General features: G+C 38.8%; 1 long non-coding RNA gene across 1 annotated transcript; it reads left to right on the forward strand.

Annotated features, from left to right (window-relative positions):
- Window positions 1-514: 514 nt before the first annotated feature.
- On the forward strand, window positions 515-8,865 carry LOC115933950 (uncharacterized). The gene is made up of 3 exons (XR_004069775.1): window positions 515-604; window positions 6,371-6,490; window positions 8,504-8,865. It is a non-coding gene; the product is annotated as an uncharacterized lncRNA (long non-coding RNA).
- The last annotated feature ends 10,527 nt before the right edge of the window (window positions 8,866-19,392 follow it).

Below are 19,392 nucleotides of genomic sequence, written 5' to 3' on the forward strand. Positions count from 1 at the left end.
TACACAATGCTAAAAAATAAAAAGATAAACATGATTCTAGGCACATTCCGTGCCTCATCTCCATGGCCCAGTTCCTGTTATCCATAAGTAGTTTTAAAATAGTCCACGTTGTTCAGTCCTGCAAAATCAACAGCACTGGAAAGTTGGCAGGTATACTTGTTTAAACAAAGCTCCCAAGTTTTCTGCTGGCAGGTGTTTCCAGAGTTCTTGGAGCACAATTCTTTGGATAGGATATTTGCCAATATACATAGCAACAGGAAAGAAAAAGTGTTTTCCTTTACCACATTGGAGACACTGAAATGCCTCAGATGCAAAGCTGGATATTCAGTTCAGAGGGTTTTTTTGGCTGCAGGTCAAGAATAAATAATAATGAGATCCAGCATCTCTCTGCTCAGAACTCTGATGGGCTTCGGAGTGGAATGAGATCACTTATCATCCAACAGGTCCTCTCTGGCCATCTCCGTATAGTTTGACCCAATGAATTTGGTTCTCCCTTCTTTGTCAATTCCCCTGTCTCCTGAATGTCTCATTCTCAAACTAATTTTGCTTGAAATTGTGGCTGGAGATGGTATGTTTGAAACTTAATATGATGAACATAGAACAGGTAAGACATTATTCTTCCCCCATTCATTCCTAGTCATTGATTTTAGTTACATTTTGAAGTCCAGCTTTCCAAAACTGAAACATGGGACTGCTTTAAAAGCACATGACTAATTTCATAATCTGTTCCTTTGCAGTTGGATTGGTTCATAGTTGCTTCCCTCAGATTCATTCTCTGAGCCATTCAATTAAGATCAGCCTTGGTGCTGGAACCCCACAAGAGAGAAGTAATACCTTGTCTCTTACCCTGAACTGCAAAAAACTAAATAGAAGATTAAAAAAATAATAATAAGCAAAGCAAGACTAAAGTCTGGGAGGGGAAACACAAGCAAACTAGGGAAAGGTCTGGGGGAGAAGTTTTTAAAACTTGAAGGAAGTCAAAATGTTTCTGGCTTAGAAGGTACTTAATGGTCATTAAATTGTAACTCAGTGAAAATTAAGAGCTTTAAGTTCCGCCTACAAAAATGTAGAATACCAGGCAATACTAAAAGTTATTGTAAGTCTTTTTTTTTAGTTACGTGCTAATGGAAAATGTGTATTGAATTTAAGTTCTTTCATTTTTGTATTAACTGGCCTCATCTTGGGGTTCAATTAATGCCTCTGTCTGTATTATAACTTTCCTTCATTTCCCTCATAGTGTCTTGTCTTTAGTATTTTGAGAACTTTCTTATAAGTTTCCAAGCAAAGATACTCTTATAGATGTTCTGGGTTCCGAATGGGCCATTTCAGTAGAGTCTAGATGTAGCTGAGGGCCTTCTCTCAGAAAATTCATCTGTTTTGGGGGAAAAAAAAAAAAAAAAAAGCCTGGGTGCAGTGGCTCACTCCTGTAATCCCAACACTTTGGGAGGCCGAGGCAGGCAGATCACTTGAGGTCAGGAGTTCAAGACCAGCCTGGCCAACATGGTGAAACCCCATCTCTACTAAAAATACAAAAATTAGCCAGGCATGGTGGCACACAACTGTAGTCCTAGCTACTTGAAAGGCTGAGGCGGGAGAATCATTTGAACCCGGAAGGTAGAGGTTGCAATGAGCCGAGATCACTCCACTGCAATCCAGCCTGGGCAATAGAGCAAGACTGTCAGAAAAACAAAAACAAAAACAAAACAAAACAAAACAAAAAAACTAGCCATTCGATTGTCAGAGAGAAAACTAATTTTTTTCTTCAGTTTAACTGTAGAACTGTGGCTACAAAAAGAAATCACATTGGTCAGATTCTGAGTTTTTTACTTCAGGAAGACATCTGAGGAAATAACAGTGATTAATAATATAAAACTTGATCAGATAGACCTGAGTTTAAATTCCTGCTTTTTACCTACTTGTAGGGTGTTTTAAGAAATAAGGCTGTCAGTTCAATAATGGTGTTGCCTCTCCTAGCTGTGATAATTCGATTCATTTATTAAAATCTCTGGGCTTTGGTTCCTCAGTGATAAAACAGTCAAGATGAGTAGATATGATTGGAAGAATTAAATGAAGCAGTATAGTCAAGAGCAGAGCCCATAAAGGCGATTTGATTAGAATGGCCACAAATATTTGACTGCAACTTTAAGATCACCATACTTTTTAACTTTTATGTGTTTTCTTTCATGAGTACTAAACATCTATTGTAGGGAAATTAGAAAATATAGAAAAGTAAAAATAATGAGAATTACTTAATCACTTATAGAATCACTTGCCAGAAATAATTATTGAGAATTCAATTAAATCCTATCCGAATTAATCATAAAAAATCAAAATGACATCAGATTGTCCCTGAAATGTTTAATTTTCACCTTTTAGAGTATCTGCCTGATCTCTTTTATGAAAGTGAGTGAAGAAAGTCATAAGAAATTGATTTCTAGGAGGTAAACCAGGAGAAAGAATCCTGAGAAGATTTGGGAGGAAATGAACTTATTGTTTGTCTGTTTTCACAAAGGAAGAAATGTTGCGAATTCCAGGCAGAATATTGTTTTCTGCCAGATCCTTTCTGGAAAAGGCAATAGTGCTAAGGCAGGGTTTCTCGCAGAAAAATAGCAAGCCCTGAAGGATTTCTACTGGGTAGGTTTCAGTAAAAATGAGGAATCAATATTGTTTTTATTGTCAGCTCCCAGTGACTGAATTGGAAAGGACTGAGAAAGCAATAACTTTATTTTTCAAAAGTTGCCTCCCTTTTCCCTTCTTTCCCTTCATTAGGATAATTTGTAAAAGCTTTTTGGCTCTTTCTGTGGTCTCTATTACCAAAAGATCTGAACAATTATTTTTGAAAATTTACCCCTAAAATCTATTTGATAGTAATGTTTTAATGTAATATCTAACATACTGCTTCATCATATTTGGAATATTAATAGCATAGCTAAAATTTTTTGAGTGTTCTGTTTATGCGTAAGTTCTCCAAACTCCATTTTAAAGATAACAAAACTGAAGAGCTTAGAGGTATTAAGTAAATTGCCCAAGATCACATAGGGAGTGTCAAACTGGAGCTTAAGCACATGCAGATCCACCACAGTCCAAAAAGCATCCCCTATTGACCATGGCACATTTCACCTTACTGTGTATGTACACACTCAAGCCTATACACACTCCATACCACTCATCCAAACACAGTCAGAGAAATTGCTAATAAAGGAAAATGTGCATAATTATGGAAATGTCTAAATGTAAGAATATGCTTTGCATGGGATTTATTTGGAATAGAACACCATGGCCCTAGACTTGTAATTCCATCAGGAACATCACTGGTATCTGCATGGCACAGTTAGCAATTTTAATACATTGACAAAATCCATTGATGGTCCAGGGCTTTCACATGTAAATGAATATTATAATTGCATAACCCAGAAAAAGAAAAAAAATGAGTTCTAAACAAGCTCTGAGATGATTCTTATAGAACTTATAGTATTGATGTATTGAAGGAGATCATCACAACAAAACCCTCCAGCAATCTGAGCAAGAGCACAGTACCTAGCTGCAGCAACGGGTAGAATGAGTTTCAAGTTAAAAGAAGACACCGAATTGTTTGCAAATCTTTCCTCTTTTCTGTACTTCATAGACTCTTCTATCCCTGAAAAATAATATTGATATCCCTGAAAAATAATATCAAAAGGGAATTTCTAGAACCATGTAAAGTTTATTTCCTCTTGCCCTATGTCCTGTGTCAGCTGAACTTCTAATAGCTTGGAGTGTGAGAAGAAGCTTTATTAATAAATGGAGATGAAGGCAGGGAGGGAGAACTCATGTTTATTAAGCACCCACCAAAGGTCAGGCACTTACATATGTGCTATGTGCTTATGCTTTACATATTTAATCCCTTCCAACAGTACTGTAGATAGTATTATTCTCATCATCCAGTTAGAGAAGCTGAGGCTCAATAAGCTAAATAATTTTACTAATTTGACTAATCCATTGAGTATCAGAGTTAGGATACCAGCCCAAATCCAAAGCCTTTCTACTGCACTGAGAAAATAAGAAATAGGTTCTGAACTTCTCTTCCCCAATTTCACAGCCATAGTGAGATTTATTTTTAACTCTGTTCAATTTGCTAATATTTGAGGTGTCACATTCTTTGGGTAAGGATGATCATTTATAATTTTGAATTCCAGTTAAACCCCCAAAACTTATTCCAGACTATACATCGGAGTAAAAAGAGGTTTATGCAGTAACAGTTAAACTATGTTTCTCTCTGCTTTTCTAAGACACAGAGCCCTCTTTACATTCCTTCCATGGAGTTTGGCACGTGTCTAAGTTGTGGTAAGCATGCTGCAAATTATCTTCTTACAACACTGGATGTCTGTCATTTTCCTCCTCTTTCACTCTACCTCACTGCGATGGTGTTTTTGGCTCTTCGTAATACCAAGAGAGGCTGCTAACATATCTTCAGTGCCCAGGCCTTTGTTGCTATTGCTCCTGAAACTGCCAACATCATCTCCCAAGACTCCAGTGCTATCTTCTGTCTCTGCCCAAGTTGCCAATGCTAATGCTGCTGACTTACTGAGGTCCCAAAGCCCAGTGAAGCAATTAGCAGGAAAAAAAAGAAGGAAAACAAACTTTGTTTTCTTATTCATATTGTATGTCCATTGGGCCTGGGCCAGAGAACCATCAGAGTGACAGGCCCAAGGTCTATTCAGAGTCCCAGCTCTGTTCAACACCAGCCCACTGTTCTTGAACTGGGTTATAGCTGTTTGTCTTCACTTACCATGTGATCTTTCTCAAGAGGCTCCTCATTCTTTCTTGTAAAGACTGGCTACAGCTATATAAAAACCTAAGAATAATCTCAGATTTGGTTCCACCTGGACTCTTTACTATATACATATATATGTATGTGGAAATGAGGTCAAGGGAATGTACAGGTTTGTTCAGTGTTAACAAGCTCATTACTGGCAGAGATACAATAAGTATTTGGGTATTCTAACTCCTAATTCAGAAAAGTATTATTTCCTTCATTCATACATTCATTCAATATGTGTTGAAGGCTGGTTTTGTGCCAGCCACTGTAAGAAGTAATGTGTACAACACATGCTAGCCCTTTAGCGCTCATGATCTACTGGTGTGATAAGTCCATTGTAGGGTTAAACTCAAGATACAATGGGAGTTAATAGGAGAGATGTCTAACCTAGGAAAGGCTTCCGAGATGACACAATCTTTAAGCTGAGCCTGCAGGACAAGAAGTTAATGAGGCTGAGGAAGAAAGCTGGTTTGTGGTCAGTGGAAAGTGGGGCTTGGGGAAGGTAGGCCTTTCTGATTCAGTTAGTCGAGAAGGCAGCTGAGCTCCAAGCTTTCTTGCCAGTAAGTTTATATTTTCTCTGGTCAAGCACCTGAGTTCCTCTAAATTACTTCAGAAGTTAAATGACCATCCATTTTCTTTTTCTTGATAATAATATGGAAGTTTAAAAACAGCAAATTCATTGCATAGAAGTTTCTTTGTGAATTTATTAGAAAGAGGGAAAGAGGACAGGAGTTTAGTTCATGAGAAGGGTAGGGCCGGAAGCAAGATTGTGACTTTAAATAAGTTAGGCTAAAGCAATGTAAAATAACCCTCAGGGGTGTATCGAGGTTTCATGGAGCCTGAAATTTATATAGTGTTGCAGGGCTCTCTTTGAAAAAAATAATGTAGCTGGACACAGTGGCTCATGCCCATAATCCCAGCACTTTCGGAGGCTGAGACAGGCAGACCACTTGAGGTCAGGAGTTCAAGACAAGCCTGGCCAATGTGGCAAAACCCCATCTCTACTAAAAATACAAAAATTAGTTGGGTGTGGTGGCAGATGCCTGTAGTCCCAGCTACTCAAGAGGCTGAGGCAGGAGAATCGTTTGAACCCAGTAGGCAGAGGTTGCAGTGAGCCGAGATTGTGCCACTGCACTCCAGCCTGGGTGACAGAACGAGACCCTGAAAAAAAAAAAAAGAAAGAAAGGAAGAGAATACAGAAAGAAACCTTACTTTTGTAAATTTTTCAAATATATGACTATGAGAACACATTGTGATTTTGGAGAGATCTTGTCAAAGTGAAGAGTCTTGACGCTTAAGCCTCATTAGCATCATGGCAAACAGCCCTCTAAGACACTGTTTCAGAGAGAGTGCCATCAACACTGATAAAATCCCTCAAACCAAAGGCTGAAAGTGCTTGCACTCATACACAAGTGCTCTGTGGTAATTTGGAGAAGAAAAAGGGAGAAGAGGAAAGCAGTTAAGATTTGTTTTTTTGGGGGGTGGGGTGGGGTGTGTGTTTACTTATAACTGTAGTCTACTAAGGGAGATTTTTTTCATGGTTATTTATAATAGACTCTGTGTTCTAGGAAGATTTCAACACCTTTTTAGCAAAAGATGTTCACATAAACCTGAAATGAATATAGCCAAAGAGGACGTGGTCTTTCAGCACCTCCAGCTAAAAAATGCTGCAGAGGAACTTCCTGTATTAAGGTAAATGAACAAATAAATCTTCCTGCGGAGACACAAGTTTTCTGAACTGATGTTATTTGCAACACAGTTATTCAAGTATGGACTGGGAACAGGAATGGCAGGGAGGTGGGAGCAAAAGAGGGAAGATCATAAAAGTGTTGTACTATTGAACTGGCTCTCCTGAAATAAAGAAAAAGCCTTGATATGTAAGTTGATTTCTGTGGTGTCCATACTCTCACTATGGCTCACTTCAATCTCCTGATTTGATACCACTAACAAGGTGTTGTGAAGACATGGGCAAATTCAATTCTTGTAGGTCAGTGAGATCCATTCCAGAAGACAAATCCCTGGATGTAAACTTTCTGTGGTCTGATTGATGCTTCCTTGTGGAGGTACCAGAACAGACCTTTGGTTTAAAATGCATCTCAAATGTGAAATCAGGTTCTTTTCTTTGCTTGTAGCACTTGCAATAATATGCAGAGACTGGATTTCAGGTCCCACATGCTCTTGAGTTAATTTTGCTGGATTAAAGGGTGTGCAGGCCCTTGTGAGTTAGGGCTGGCTAGGGTTTTGTGAATTCCAGGTGAGATGCTGGCATCTTCCTCATCAAGTTCTGTATTAACAGCTGCCACCTTCAGAAGACTGGTAGAGGCTCAAGGTTAGGGAAAAGCACAGAAATTACAAAAACTGTGACACCTTTTATCAAGGGCTACTTAAAAATAGAGTCTATTTTTGAAAGAATGTGGGTAAAGAAATGTTTTCAACAAAAGTTTGGTGGGTATGTATCATCTATTTATATATTAACAGCACACAGGCCAGGCGCGGTGGCTCGCGCCTGTAATCCCAGAACTTTGGGAGGCCGAGGTGGGCGGATCACGAGGTCAGTAGATCAAGACCATCCTGGCTAACACGGTGAAACCCCGTCTCTACTAAAAATACAAAAAATTAGCCGGGCGAGGTGGCGGGCGCCTGTAGTCCCAGCTACGCGGGAGGCTGAGGCAGGAGAATGGCGTGAACCCCAGGGGGCGGAGCCTGCAGTGAGCCGAGATCACGCCACTGCACTCCAGCCTGGGCGACAGCGAGACTCCGTCTCAAAAAAAAAAAAAGCACATGTAACTTGTAGCATAAATATTTTAAATAAATTGATATACACAATCCTTCCGTCTCCCCACCCCTCCCTCCTTCCCTCCTTCCCTCCTTTCCTTCCTCCTTCCTTCCTTCCTGTTGAGTAGTTATAAGGTTCTAGGCATGTAACTTAATGTAAACTCATCTAGTAAAGCAATTAATAAGACAAAAGTTGTACATTGAAGGAGCTCATAGTCAGGAAGAAGGAGACAGTTGCGTAAACACCTACTTGAAGAATGTTTCAGGAGTTGAGATAAGAGGCTAAGTTGGGTGGCAAGCAAAGGCATGAAAGCAGGACTGTTAATTCTGGCTGGGTGAAGGGCCAAGGTAGAGATCAAGGCTGAATTTGTAAAGTCATAACGGAGGAATTTAAAAGGTGAGAAGCCTGATAATCAAGGGTGTGGGACATGTAGGCAGTATGAGAAGGGGTTGATGGACGCTCACTGACTGGTCAAGGCAATGCAAGAAGTTTAACCTGTCTGGAAATATGGGGACAAGAACTGGAAAGGGCAGTCTGTGCATGAAGATTCCAGGAGAAGCCTGATGATGGAGAACCTTAAAATCACATCGAGGTTTATTTTATAGTGCTACTATTGAGGAACCATTTCTGGGTTTTTAATTGGGGAATGATATGAACATTTCCAGGGTTGTTGCTCTCTGTTGTTTTTAAGGATCAATACAAAGTAGCTGCATGAAGAATGGATGGGAGAATAAGAAGCTATGGCAATAACGACAGTTAGAATATATCAATGGGCATGGAGGAGGCTGTTGACCTGGGGGGAGTACCAATAAAGATGGACTATGCAGAGGAAAGAACTCGGGGATTTTGTAAAGTTAGAATTGTCAGGACTTTGTCATCATTTCTTTTTTTTCTTTCCTTTTTTTTTTTTTTTTTTTTTGTATTTTTAGTACAGATGGGGTTTCACCGTGTTTGCCAGGATGGTCTCGATCTCCTGACCTCGTGATCTGTCCGCCTCTGCCTCCCAAAGTGCTGGGATTACAGGTGTGAGCCACCACGCCCAGCCTTTGTCATCATTTCAGATAGGGTGAAGGAATGGTTTAAGTTGCCTCCAAGGTATCCTGTTGGGGGTGAGGGGTACACAGGGGTCTTACTGAATGGTGATGAAAAAGGGAACACAAGCGAAAAATCAACATTGGAGAAAAGATAACTAAACCCTGGGAAGCTTAAGGAACAAAGTGTAACAAAACAACATGGATTGTTTTATAAAATACTTTGAGATATCCAGGATTAAAGGTATGATAAAAAATAACATCGTGTATTTTTGCAGTAACTTTTAATTTACAAAAACACTTACATACATTATCTCACTAGCCTCTTTGACCCTTATATGTACTATGTAAGAAAGGCAGGGCAGGCATCAGAAATCCAGGGTTACAAAATCTAGTGATTGGAACTCAGAGGGATTGCGAGGCATGCTCAAAATCCCACAACTGCGCAGAAATAGGATGAAGAGAAATATGTTTGCAATAGTTATGACCTAGGTGCAATACTTATGACCAGAATGGGAGGACAGACTGATCCCCTTTAGAGCTTGATTTTCCTTCCCTCTGGGAATATATCTGCCTTTGGCACTGGGTACGATACCTCCAGTATCTGGCTTTGTCGAGTAGTTTCTTCATGAGATCCCCAGTCATATCAGTGGAGACCTGTCCGTCTTATATGTGTTGCTTAAAATTATGTCCAAACTGTTGAGGCCTTGACGTTCCTGGAGCTTGAATGACCCATCACCTTGGAAGGTTCTGAAGTTCTGATCATCTCACTGGTCATCCTAAAACCTGAAACTGAAGAGGGTGAGGCAAAAATATACTGTCATCTTTTCCTTTCTGTGAAAAACAGAAAGAAAAACACAGTAAACCTGCCATTTCCCTCAGGTCAAGTGACAGACACTGACCCTTGAATTTTCCATTCAGAGAGCTCCAAAGTAAACACAGAATCACGTAAGTCTGAAGAAAAGAAGCCAAATTAGGAACATCACACTTCCTCTCGCCTAGAAAAGAACAGCTTTTCCTATTACTCTAAGTAGGACACTGGAAGAGAAAACAATTATAAATTAAAATTATAAATTAAAAATCAATTATAAAATTAAAGAATTTGGAATGTAATATGCTTTGCAGGTACTCAGATGATGGCACGCAATTGAAAAATCTGTTTAAATGTTAGCTTAGCCTTTGTAAACTCTACCAAACAATCTACATCTTCCTACCATTTGCTCATATGCTATAACTGAAAGAAATGTCTCCTCAAATATTAAAGCTGATGGAGAAAAATGTACCATGCTTCTTCTCTCATCTCAGATACAAGAAAAATTACTCTCAGACTTATTTGCACAGTTAAGTTTACCCTTAGAAGTAGCTGTTGCCATTTGCTATCTCTTCAGTTTTGAACTAAAGTTAAAAGTGATGGAGTTCAGTAAAATTAGCAACAGGATTAGACATGGCTCATCCCCATTGTTCCTTATTAAAATGCATTTCCTCCCCCCTCTCCCCCGGTGACCAGGACACCATGCTCTGCTGTGATTCTTCCTATCTCCTTCTCAGAATTCTTCATTGGGTCCTTCTCTTTGTGATATCAGTCTCAAATCTCAGAACTCAGTCTTTATCTCCTCTCTTTCTTACTCATACCCCCAACAATTTTACCCAGTCCATTCTTTAACTATCCTTTCTAGCCTGACTGCTCCCAGAATTATAGCACTAGTCCTAATCTTTGCTGTAAAATCTATACGGGTACAACCAACAGCTAACAACATCTCCACTTAAATATCTAATAGGCGTGTCCAGGCCGGACCCTTGACTTACTGCTATCCCCAGACTTACTCCACCCACATCCCTCCTATCTCAGCAAGTGGCATCATCATTCTTCCAGTTGTAGACAAAATCCTAACAATCATCCTTGATTCATCTATTTCTCTAATATCCCACATCCAATCCATTAGCAAACTCTCTGCTCCACCTTCCCAATACATTTCAAAGCCAATTGCCTCTCATAATCTTTATTATTTCTCACATGGACTGTTGCAATCACCTGCTAACTTGTTTCCCCGCTTCTTCTCTTATCTCTCTTCCCTTCCCACCCGACGAAGCTATCTTTTTAGACTTTAAATCAGATTATGTGATTCCTCTTAGAATAAAATTTAAATACCATATCAGGGCCTCAGAAGTTCTACATGATCTGGTTCCTGTCTTCTTCTCTGCTCTTACCTCCTAATACTCTGTGCTTCGCTTGCTCTGCTATAAATACATTCATTTTCTTTGGATCCCCTGAACATCCAAGCACTTCCCACTTCAGTGCCTTTGCACATGTTATTCCTCTCCCTGGAATGCTCTTCCTGCAATTCTTTACATAGCTTACTTTTTAACATCTCTCAAGTTTTGGCTTAAATGTTACTTCTTCAAGAAAGGCCCCTTTCCTCACTTCCCCAGACTTTCTGCTGTCTATCTGCTACATTTTTATTGAAAACATTAATTATTACTACAAAAATTACATGTATCAATTCCTCTTAGTTTACTATTTTTCACCCCAGCTACCATAAATCTAAGTTAGTAGGGCCCATGTCCCTTTTTGTATTACCTATGTATCCTCAATGCCTAAAAGAGCACCTGACACATAGTAGGCACCATATAAGCAGGTGATGATTTGATGAATAAGTTAAATAAATGTATCTGTAAGATTCAATATCCCTGGTAAACATTGTTTTTTTTTCACTTCTAACTTGCATAAAATAAACAATGTGTATGTGTGCATGTGTATTCCCTGAAGCTAAAATACATAAATTAATGATCTCAACATTTGCAGCAACCTGAGAACTAACATCATACATCGAGAGAAAATAACTATTCCAAACATTGGCTGGGTGGCATAAATATCAAATACACTACTGCTGTCAATATTAGCAAGACAAGAGTGGAACAACTTTCTCCAGAATATTCTGATAAGACAGATACTGTATTCTGTATTGGCATTACCTGAGTCTCTCAGGTGAATGAATCGCTGTGTCTTCTCACTCAATAAAGGGCACTTGAGTGACCACTAGATGCCAAACACTGTGATAGATACAAAGACATGTGGGTGAAAAGACAAGCAGAATCTTGTCCTCATGCTACCTACAGGGAGGCCAGATATTGAACAAATAATTATCAAGAGGCAGCAAAATGCTACAACCATGGAATATTAGAGGAAACCATTACATCCACATTTATAGACAGGAAAATGCAACTTATACAGAAAACATGGCTAACTCCTGGAACACCACTGGATCATGGTAGTATTAGGGCTTGAACTTTAATTTCTTAGTCATCAATTTTTTGCTCTAATTAAGATGACATACATCCTGATTTGCCTAGGACAGTACTGGCTTAGTACTTGTCCTAATTATTAAAATATCCCCTTTTTCACTCTCAAATGAATTCTGGTTCAGATAGTATGGCATCCTAACTCATATTGGCTGTACTAGATCAGAACTCATAAAAATCAAAGGGCTTGCCACACCCATTGGTTTGACTAGAAAACTAGTCTTTTACTTTTTTATGAAAATTGCCATAATTGACCTTATTTTATTCTAATTATAGTTATTTAAGCTAGAGACCATGTCACTGATGAGGTGAAAGAATACTGTGCGATCAGATTTTAATTGGGGGGATTAATGGATCCTTTTTCCAGGAGTTCTGAGCTTGAGGTACACCTAGAGAAGCAGAAGCAATCACAGTAAAAACAGGCAGAGGAAGTGATGAGAATGGCAGGGGCAATAAAGTACAGACTGCAAATGGAAACACTTCCAAGGGGCAAAATGGCTGGGTCACTAAGGCTACTCTATCACGATCATGAAAGAACAAGATTTTATTACCCTTTGAAACTTACTGCTCAATTACTAATGTTTTTCTCACTTTCCTTATTTCCCTGTTTCTTACAAGCAAGAAATACATGGTCATATTTATAGTACATGTGTACCCCCTCTTTCAATGTCTCTCTATGTTATGCATATTGGGTCCCATTCAGGCCTCTGTATATTATATTCCAGAGTTCGGGACACATGCCACCTTACCCACAGCATAGGTTAAGGAATAGACTTTATTGGGAAAATTTACACAGGTCAACGTCTGCTTGGGTCCACTTAATCTTCACATCATCCTATAGGAGGCTTGCCTAGACTAGGGCACTGTTAGTCTTCAAAGGCAGGACTGCATTTCAGTACAAAGGTCTCTTCCACTTGCATGTGGAGACCTGTACATAGTTTGGTCCACAGAGAATACATAGGCTGCTTAGAGTCATCCTTTCTGGATCTCGGATGGCGGCTGCTGTCTGGGAATGTTGGCTGCCCTGCACCTGGAGCCCTTAGGGTCAATGGGACATTGCATTCCACCCTGGCAGAGGAAAAAGTCCCTGGTCCCATAGGAATGTGAGCATGGGCTTAGCAAAGGCCCTCCCTCAGGGGGCCAGCTCAGGGGGTGGGTAGACACAGCTGGCTTATTACCCAGATAATGTACAGTGTCCATCCATGGACTACTCATCTGCTTATTGGAATGAATGCTGGCTAAGTGCCTGCTCTGACTTTATACATATAAATGTCCTCTCTCTATATATATGTACATGTATAGGTAGGCAGATATAGATTTATATAGGTATGTAATATTTTTTAAAGGAACAGGGTCTTGCTATGCTGCCCAGGCTGGTCTCAAATTCCTGGGTTCAAGCCATCCTCCTTATTCCTGAGCAGCTGGAATTACAGATACGTACCACCATGCCCAGCTTCTATATAAATATTGATTATAATTTATAAGCCCCGGTTATATCATATATAGCCTATGTAAACATATATTTTACATATATGTACACTTTGCATATGTATGGATGTATTTAAGCCACTAAATCCAATTGAAAGTGAAAATAGATTTCATTTGAAAATCATGAAATAGTTTTGATCACACCATGAGGTTTCACAGTATGGATTTGGTGGTGTTCACTAGGCATGTAGTCTTTTCCCCCTACACACATTTCTTTTCCTATTGTCTTTCTTCAGATGTGGGCTACATCGACAATATGAAATCTGATGTATCACTAAAAATTTAACCTTGATATGTAGCTTGATGGTTCAACTGCTTTCTATATTGTCATGAAAAGAAATAACTCCACGGTAATGAACTATTTTGAGTGGTTGTCATTATTTCACCATACAAGAACTTTTGATAATATTGTTTTTCCATTTCTTTCAACTTAAAAGAATTTAAAACATTACTGATACCATTAAAGTCCTTTTCTGACCCCCTTTCAAATTTCATTTCCAAACTTCCATATTTGAAGCAACCACTGTCATGAATTTGGCATTGATCTTTGCAGTGTATTTTTAAATATTTTTCTTACATAGCTATGTACCCACTCACAATATGAAGTAAATTGCTGTGCTATTAAAATTTACATAAATGACATCATATTAAATGTATCAATCTAAAAATTTTTTTATTTGCCTTTTAAAACTCAGATTGTATATTATATATACTTCTGATACTGTGATATATAATAAGAAACATATATTTTGGGCTTCATTCCTGTTTTCTAGCACACAGCTCCTAGTAACCTTTGATTCTCAGAGGCAATAATTTCTAATGAGGTGACTGGTGGCTGGGGGCTCCTGGACAGCCTCAGCACAGGGGCTGGTTGGGAGGGTTGGGATCAACCCTGTGAATGCACGTTGGAATTACAGCTCTACCCACTCCCCAACCTCTGGGGAGATGAGAGGGACTGAAAGTTAAGGTGAGAACCAACAGCCAATGATGTAATTAACTGTGTCTACATAATGAAGCCTCCATAAAAACCCAAAGGACAGAGTTTGAAGAGCTTCTGGGTTGCTGAACACATGGAGGCACTGGGAAGGAGCTGTGCGCAAAGAGGGCATGGAAGCTCCCGCTCCCTTCCCTCATGCTTTGTACAGTGTACTTCATCTGACTGTTGATCTGCATCCTGTGTAATAGCGCTTATGATAAACCGCAAGCATAAGTAAGTATTTCCCTGAATTTCATGAGCTGTTCTAGCAAATGATAGAACCCAAGGAGGTCATGAGAACTTCCAATTTGTAGCTAAGTGAGAACAGAAATATGGGTAAACTGAAAACCTACTACTTGCAACTGGCATCTGAAGTGGAGAGCAATCTTGTAGGACTGAGCCCTTAGCCTGAGCGGGTCTGGACTAACGACCGTTAGTGTGAAAATTGAATGGAATTGTAGGACAGCCAGTTGGTGTTGGCTGAAGAATGGATGTGTAGGGAAAAAAATCCCACACATCTAGTGTCAGAGTGAAATATTGAAGAGTGAGTGTGAGTATAGAGAAAAATAGTGTTTGCTATAAAATAATATATTAGTAAAGTTAAAGAAAATCAATGACGTGGCCGCCCATGTGCCCACAATTCGACAATCCTTTATAAAGAAGCCTTATATGTGCCCTTAGCTATCTCATTCTTCTCCTTTCCCTGGATGTAACTATGATCCTGAATTTTATATTAAAAATTCTCCCGGCCGGGCGCGATGGCTCACGCCTGTAATCCCAGCACTTTGGGAAGCTGAGGCGGGCTGATCATGAGGTCAGGAGATCGAGACCATCCTGGCTAACACGGTGAAACCCAGTCTCTCCTAAAAATACAAAAAAATTAGCCGGGCGTGGTGGCGGGCGCCTGTGGTCCCAGCTACTCGGGAGGCTGAGGCAGGAGAATGGCGTGAACCCGGGAGGCAGCGTTTGCAGTGAGTAGAGATCGCGCCACTGCACTCCAGCCTAGGTGACAGAGCAAGACTCTTGTCTCAAAAAAAAAAAAAAAAATCTCCCAATTTTCTTAAAACTTGTATCACATATGACTGAATTTCTACAAATAAATTAATTACTTCTGCTTGCTTTTGCACTTTGTAGAAATGAAATCATGCAGAACACATTCTTCATCATTTCTGCTTTTTCTTTTCAACATTTTATTTTAGACATTGATTAATATTGATACATACAGCTATAATTCACTGATTTCTAATAAATGTGATGGGAAAAACTATCCATGTTGATGTATAGAGTTAATTCATAGCAAATTACCTGTGTTTACTGCAATGTGAAAATCTTTGTCTTTTAACAGGAAAGTTGAATTCATTTATATTTGCTATTTTCACTGATTCTAAGGTGCAGTAATAGACTAGACTATTTTGGAATAAATCTCTCAATAAAATGTATCTATAACTGTTAGGTTACTATTAAGAAATATCTGTAAAGCAAGGGTTATACAAATGAAGGAGTCACAAATGAGTGCCTTGTAACATTCTTGAGTCCCAGTTACTTATAAGTATCTGCTTTTTCATCCACAGGCCATGGAAGTTGAACCACTTTCAGACTATGTCCTTGGCTTATGGGCAGATTTTTCTAATCTCAGTTCATTCGTACTTTCAAAGTTACTTCCGGATTACAGTGCATTCACTCCCGTCCTATGAAGGTATTGGAAAAGCTTCCTCTATATGCATATGGGCTGCAATTCTTCAATCCGGTCTCTCACACTCTACCTTTAAGTTCTCTCTTCAGTTTCAGTATCTGGAGATTTCCCATTCTTTGTTTTGATTATGTAGTTGAAATATTACACACACACACACACAGGAAAAAATATTCGTTTAGCATTTCTTTTCTTTTTCTTTTTTTTTTTTTTTTTTTTTGACAGAATTTTGCTCTTGTTGTCTTGTTGCCCAGGCTGAAGTGCAATAGCACGATCTCAGCTCGCAGCAACCTCTGCCTCCCAGGTTCAAGCGATTCTTCTGCCTCAGCCTCCCGAGTAGCTGGGATTACAGGCATGCGCCACCACACCCGGCTAATTTTGTATTTTTTATGTTTTTAGTAGAGATGGGGTTTCTCCATATTGGTCAGGCTGGTCTGGAACTCCCAACTTCAGGTGATCTGCCCACCTCAGCCTCCCAAAGTGCTGGGATTACAGGCATGAGCCACTGTGCCTGGTCAGCATCTCTAACTATTCAAAGTAAAATAAGAAGCCTTTCATATCTGCCCACTATGCTGTAATTATGAGATATTTGATGCGATCTTTCCAGAAACCAGGTTTTATAAAGTATATAATGCTGCTATCAAAATGTAATTAAACAGTTTTGTTGTGGTATTTTAAATTTTTTTAAAAAGTATTCTTACAATTGGCCTATAAATGAGCAAAAAAAAATTTTTAAGATTTGAAATATATATTCAATATAAAATACATGTATTATTTCCAAATATATATGAAAATTGAAAATAGTGTATGTGATGTACAATATATTACTTATACATATGTAATCTGTTACATGCTATCTACAAGATAAAATTTTTCAAATAAGCACAAATATTATTAGAGTTGATTTTTGTGCCTCATAGCGATGTTTATATTTTTATTCCCCTAAAATACCCCCAGAGACTGAAGGGGTACATTCTTCTATCAATGTCTAAACACTGCAGAAAAAATATAAAGCCAAAATCGTTTTTCCTCTTCAATAAATTCTTTCCGGAATAAGAATTAGATTTTTTAAAAATAGTTTATGAAACGGTAAATTTAAATTAAATTTTTTGTTTTTTTATTTCTATTTTGTTTTTATAACTTTACTTCCAGGCTGAATCATTCACATCAGAACAGTCACTTGATTTTCAGTAGAGAATCAACAAGTATTTATGATGCAGATGTTATTCACATTGTCCTCAAGTGACCATCAAACTTGCTTTTATTCCTTAATGGAAAAGTGTTATGAAACATAGAAAAAAGTTCTTGGCATGGCATGATATGAGCAAGAATGCTAAAAGATATTTCTTCTCAAAAATATCTCTCCTTTTTAGATCTCAACTTTAAAGTTTTTTTATTCCAAATTCAAGGCTATTGGTGAAAGTTTTCTGAAACCATCAGTTCTAAAGATTTAAACATTATTAACCCATAATTAACATTAATATTGTAAAGTGAATTCGTATAGAACACTTTTCAAAATGTATTATTCCTCAGTATGCTAGTATCAATATACTTAAAAAGTGTTTTGGCTCCTCAAAAAATTAAACATGGAAATATCATCTAATCCAGTAATTCTACTCCTAGGTACATAGCAAAAAGAAATGAAAATTGGTATTCAAACAAAACATATACACAAATGTTCATAACGCCATTATTCAAAATAGCCAAAAGGTATCCATTAACTGCCTAAATCTAAGAACTAATGAGTGTATATCAAATGCAGTATATTCATAGAATAGAATATCATTCAGCCGTAAAAAGGAATGAACTACCGATACATGCTACAACATGACTGAACCTCAAAAAAATTATGCTAAGTGAAAGAATTCAAACACAAAAGGTCACATGTTATGTTAAATGAGTCCCTTTGTATAAAATATTGAGATTAGGTAAATCTGTAGAGACAGCAGATTAATGGTTGCACAGGCTTGAGGGAGGTGCAGTGGGAAGTAAGGACTTAACGGATACAGAGTTCCCTTTTGAGGTGACAAAAATGTTGTGGAGCTAGATGGAGGCGGTGGTTATACAACACTGTAAATGTAATAAATGCCACTGAATTGTACACCTTAAAATGGTTAACTATGTTGTGTAAATTTTACATCAATATGGCCAGGCGCGGCGGCTCACGCGTGTAATCCCAGCACTTTGGGAGGCCGAGGTGGGTCGATCACGAGGTCAGGAGATCGAGACCATCCTGACTAACACGGTGAAACCCCGTCTCTACTAAAATAATGCAAAAAATTAGCTGGGCATGGTGGTGGGCGCCTGTAGTCCCAGCTACTCGGGAGTCTGAGGCAGGAGAATGGTGTGAACCCAGGAGGCGGAGCTTGCAGTGAGCAGAGATCGCGCCACTGCACTCCAGGCTGGGCGACGCAGCAAGACTCCATCTCAAAAAAAAAATTTTACATCAGTAAAAAAGGGAAAGAGGAGGGTTCTATAATGTATAATGTGGAGATTCACAATTCACACTAGCACTTTACAGTCTGAGAACTCCTGCAGTAACTTACCCATTTAAGTCATATTTCTCAAATGCATTGGATTACAAAAACCTCCTTGTTCTGTGTATATGTATGTGTGCACATACGCCTACACACACTCCTGCACACATTTGCACATATGTTTGCTTAAGTAGTACCACATATGCCTCATCTTTAAGGCTTAGCAGACCTGTTTTGGGTCAGACTCACAAAAAGAGATAACAAAGTACAGAACAAATAAATCCTTTAAGATCAGTGAGGAAGAGGCCAGGTGCAGTGGCGGCTCACACCTGTAATCCCAGCACTTTGGGAGGCCGAGGTGAGTGGATCACCTGAGGTCAGAAGTTTGAGACCAGCCTGACCAACATGGCGAAACCCCGTCTCTACCAAAAATACAAAAAAAAAAAAATTTGTATTTTCTATCAAAAATAAAAAAAAAAATTAGCCAGGCATGGTGGCACATGTCTGTAATCCCAGCTACTCGGGAAGCTGAGGTAGGAGAATTGCTTGAACCTGGCAGTTGAAGGTTGCAGCGAGTTGAGATCGCTCCACTGCACTCCAGCCTAGGCAACATAGTGAGACTCTGTCTCAAAAAAAAAAAAAAAAAAAAAAAAATCAATGAGGAAGTAAAAAGGTGTACACACTAAGAAGCCCTTAAATATCAAGAACAGAGCTGAAGAAAAATAAAAGACAGATACAGAAAGGAAAGGTGGGTGAATATAATTAAAATCAAATTGCAAAGGAACATAGGTAGTAGCATCAGTGAGGTGAAGATCAGGAGATTTGTATCCACGTCTTAGGTCAGATTCTCAAGGAA

This window comes from Gorilla gorilla, chromosome 2, assembly GCF_029281585.2.
Source record: "Gorilla gorilla gorilla isolate KB3781 chromosome 2, NHGRI_mGorGor1-v2.1_pri, whole genome shotgun sequence".
Classification (NCBI taxonomy): domain Eukaryota; kingdom Metazoa; phylum Chordata; class Mammalia; order Primates; family Hominidae; genus Gorilla; species Gorilla gorilla.